The sequence below is a fragment of the Macaca fascicularis genome, chromosome 2 (assembly GCF_037993035.2).
Source record: "Macaca fascicularis isolate 582-1 chromosome 2, T2T-MFA8v1.1".
In the NCBI taxonomy this organism is placed as follows: Eukaryota; Metazoa; Chordata; class Mammalia; order Primates; family Cercopithecidae; genus Macaca; species Macaca fascicularis.
The window spans coordinates 1-5,322 of NC_088376.1; positions in this window are offsets into that span (position 1 = coordinate 1).

Consider the following 5,322-nt stretch of genomic DNA (forward strand, 5'->3'; position numbering starts at 1 on the left):
CCCTAACCCTAACCCTAACCCTAACCCTAACCCTAACCCTAACCCTAACCCTAACCCTAACCCTAACCCTAACCCTAACCCTAACCCTAACCCTAACCCTAACCCTAACCCTAACCCTAACCCTAACCCTAACCCTAACCCTAACCCTAACCCTAACCCTAACCCTAACCCTAACCCTAACCCTAACCCTAACCCTAACCCTAACCCTAACCCTAACCCTAACCCTAACCCTAACCCTAACCCTAACCCTAACCCTAACCCTAACCCTAACCCTAACCCTAACCCTAACCCTAACCCTAACCCTAACCCTAACCCTAACCCTAACCCTAACCCTAACCCTAACCCTAACCCTAACCCTAACCCTAACCCTAACCCTAACCCTAACCCTAACCCTAACCCTAACCCTAACCCTAACCCTAACCCTAACCCTAACCCTAACCCTAACCCTAACCCTAACCCTAACCCTAACCCTAACCCTAACCCTAACCCTAACCCTAACCCTAACCCTAACCCTAACCCTAACCCTAACCCTAACCCTAACCCTAACCCTAACCCTAACCCTAACCCTAACCCTAACCCTAACCCTAACCCTAACCCTAACCCTAACCCTAACCCTAACCCTAACCCTAACCCTAACCCTAACCCTAACCCTAACCCTAACCCTAACCCTAACCCTAACCCTAACCCTAACCCTAACCCTAACCCTAACCCTAACCCTAACCCTAACCCTAACCCTAACCCTAACCCTAACCCTAACCCTAACCCTAACCCTAACCCTAACCCTAACCCTAACCCTAACCCTAACCCTAACCCTAACCCTAACCCTAACCCTAACCCTAACCCTAACCCTAACCCTAACCCTAACCCTAACCCTAACCCTAACCCTAACCCTAACCCTAACCCTAACCCTAACCCTAACCCTAACCCTAACCCTAACCCTAACCCTAACCCTAACCCTAACCCTAACCCTAACCCTAACCCTAACCCTAACCCTAACCCTAACCCTAACCCTAACCCTAACCCTAACCCTAACCCTAACCCTAACCCTAACCCTAACCCTAACCCTAACCCTAACCCTAACCCTAACCCTAACCCTAACCCTAACCCTAACCCTAACCCTAACCCTAACCCTAACCCTAACCCTAACCCTAACCCTAACCCTAACCCTAACCCTAACCCTAACCCTAACCCTAACCCTAACCCTAACCCTAACCCTAACCCTAACCCTAACCCTAACCCTAACCCTAACCCTAACCCTAACCCTAACCCTAACCCTAACCCTAACCCTAACCCTAACCCTAACCCTAACCCTAACCCTAACCCTAACCCTAACCCTAACCCTAACCCTAACCCTAACCCTAACCCTAACCCTAACCCTAACCCTAACCCTAACCCTAACCCTAACCCTAACCCTAACCCTAACCCTAACCCTAACCCTAACCCTAACCCTAACCCTAACCCTAACCCTAACCCTAACCCTAACCCTAACCCTAACCCTAACCCTAACCCTAACCCTAACCCTAACCCTAACCCTAACCCTAACCCTAACCCTAACCCTAACCCTAACCCTAACCCTAACCCTAACCCTAACCCTAACCCTAACCCTAACCCTAACCCTAACCCTAACCCTAACCCTAACCCTAACCCTAACCCTAACCCTAACCCTAACCCTAACCCTAACCCTAACCCTAACCCTAACCCTAACCCTAACCCTAACCCTAACCCTAACCCTAACCCTAACCCTAACCCTAACCCTAACCCTAACCCTAACCCTAACCCTAACCCTAACCCTAACCCTAACCCTAACCCTAACCCTAACCCTAACCCTAACCCTAACCCTAACCCTAACCCTAACCCTAACCCTAACCCTAACCCTAACCCTAACCCTAACCCTAACCCTAACCCTAACCCTAACCCTAACCCTAACCCTAACCCTAACCCTAACCCTAACCCTAACCCTAACCCTAACCCTAACCCTAACCCTAACCCTAACCCTAACCCTAACCCTAACCCTAACCCTAACCCTAACCCTAACCCTAACCCTAACCCTAACCCTAACCCTAACCCTAACCCTAACCCTAACCCTAACCCTAACCCTAACCCTAACCCTAACCCTAACCCTAACCCTAACCCTAACCCTAACCCTAACCCTAACCCTAACCCTAACCCTAACCCTAACCCTAACCCTAACCCTAACCCTAACCCTAACCCTAACCCTAACCCTAACCCTAACCCTAACCCTAACCCTAACCCTAACCCTAACCCTAACCCTAACCCTAACCCTAACCCTAACCCTAACCCTAACCCTAACCCTAACCCTAACCCTAACCCTAACCCTAACCCTAACCCTAACCCTAACCCTAACCCTAACCCTAACCCTAACCCTAACCCTAACCCTAACCCTAACCCTAACCCTAACCCTAACCCTAACCCTAACCCTAACCCTAACCCTAACCCTAACCCTAACCCTAACCCTAACCCTAACCCTAACCCTAACCCTAACCCTAACCCTAACCCTAACCCTAACCCTAACCCTAACCCTAACCCTAACCCTAACCCTAACCCTAACCCTAACCCTAACCCTAACCCTAACCCTAACCCTAACCCTAACCCTAACCCTAACCCTAACCCTAACCCTAACCCTAACCCTAACCCTAACCCTAACCCTAACCCTAACCCTAACCCTAACCCTAACCCTAACCCTAACCCTAACCCTAACCCTAACCCTAACCCTAACCCTAACCCTAACCCTAACCCTAACCCTAACCCTAACCCTAACCCTAACCCTAACCCTAACCCTAACCCTAACCCTAACCCTAACCCTAACCCTAACCCTAACCCTAACCCTAACCCTAACCCTAACCCTAACCCTAACCCTAACCCTAACCCTAACCCTAACCCTAACCCTAACCCTAACCCTAACCCTAACCCTAACCCTAACCCTAACCCTAACCCTAACCCTAACCCTAACCCTAACCCTAACCCTAACCCTAACCCTAACCCTAACCCTAACCCTAACCCTAACCCTAACCCTAACCCTAACCCTAACCCTAACCCTAACCCTAACCCTAACCCTAACCCTAACCCTAACCCTAACCCTAACCCTAACCCTAACCCTAACCCTAACCCTAACCCTAACCCTAACCCTAACCCTAACCCTAACCCTAACCCTAACCCTAACCCTAACCCTAACCCTAACCCTAACCCTAACCCTAACCCTAACCCTAACCCTAACCCTAACCCTAACCCTAACCCTAACCCTAACCCTAACCCTAACCCTAACCCTAACCCTAACCCTAACCCTAACCCTAACCCTAACCCTAACCCTAACCCTAACCCTAACCCTAACCCTAACCCTAACCCTAACCCTAACCCTAACCCTAACCCTAACCCTAACCCTAACCCTAACCCTAACCCTAACCCTAACCCTAACCCTAACCCTAACCCTAACCCTAACCCTAACCCTAACCCTAACCCTAACCCTAACCCTAACCCTAACCCTAACCCTAACCCTAACCCTAACCCTAACCCTAACCCTAACCCTAACCCTAACCCTAACCCTAACCCTAACCCTAACCCTAACCCTAACCCTAACCCTAACCCTAACCCTAACCCTAACCCTAACCCTAACCCTAACCCTAACCCTAACCCTAACCCTAACCCTAACCCTAACCCTAACCCTAACCCTAACCCTAACCCTAACCCTAACCCTAACCCTAACCCTAACCCTAACCCTAACCCTAACCCTAACCCTAACCCTAACCCTAACCCTAACCCTAACCCTAACCCTAACCCTAACCCTAACCCTAACCCTAACCCTAACCCTAACCCTAACCCTAACCCTAACCCTAACCCTAACCCTAACCCTAACCCTAACCCTAACCCTAACCCTAACCCTAACCCTAACCCTAACCCTAACCCTAACCCTAACCCTAACCCTAACCCTAACCCTAACCCTAACCCTAACCCTAACCCTAACCCTAACCCTAACCCTAACCCTAACCCTAACCCTAACCCTAACCCTAACCCTAACCCTAACCCTAACCCTAACCCTAACCCTAACCCTAACCCTAACCCTAACCCTAACCCTAACCCTAACCCTAACCCTAACCCTAACCCTAACCCTAACCCTAACCCTAACCCTAACCCTAACCCTAACCCTAACCCTAACCCTAACCCTAACCCTAACCCTAACCCTAACCCTAACCCTAACCCTAACCCTAACCCTAACCCTAACCCTAACCCTAACCCTAACCCTAACCCTAACCCTAACCCTAACCCTAACCCTAACCCTAACCCTAACCCTAACCCTAACCCTAACCCTAACCCTAACCCTAACCCTAACCCTAACCCTAACCCTAACCCTAACCCTAACCCTAACCCTAACCCTAACCCTAACCCTAACCCTAACCCTAACCCTAACCCTAACCCTAACCCTAACCCTAACCCTAACCCTAACCCTAACCCTAACCCTAACCCTAACCCTAACCCTAACCCTAACCCTAACCCTAACCCTAACCCTAACCCTAACCCTAACCCTAACCCTAACCCTAACCCTAACCCTAACCCTAACCCTAACCCTAACCCTAACCCTAACCCTAACCCTAACCCTAACCCTAACCCTAACCCTAACCCTAACCCTAACCCTAACCCTAACCCTAACCCTAACCCTAACCCTAACCCTAACCCTAACCCTAACCCTAACCCTAACCCTAACCCTAACCCTAACCCTAACCCTAACCCTAACCCTAACCCTAACCCTAACCCTAACCCTAACCCTAACCCTAACCCTAACCCTAACCCTAACCCTAACCCTAACCCTAACCCTAACCCTAACCCTAACCCTAACCCTAACCCTAACCCTAACCCTAACCCTAACCCTAACCCTAACCCTAACCCTAACCCTAACCCTAACCCTAACCCTAACCCTAACCCTAACCCTAACCCTAACCCTAACCCTAACCCTAACCCTAACCCTAACCCTAACCCTAACCCTAACCCTAACCCTAACCCTAACCCTAACCCTAACCCTAACCCTAACCCTAACCCTAACCCTAACCCTAACCCTAACCCTAACCCTAACCCTAACCCTAACCCTAACCCTAACCCTAACCCTAACCCTAACCCTAACCCTAACCCTAACCCTAACCCTAACCCTAACCCTAACCCTAACCCTAACCCTAACCCTAACCCTAACCCTAACCCTAACCCTAACCCTAACCCTAACCCTAACCCTAACCCTAACCCTAACCCTAACCCTAACCCTAACCCTAACCCTAACCCTAACCCTAACCCTAACCCTAACCCTAACCCTAACCCTAA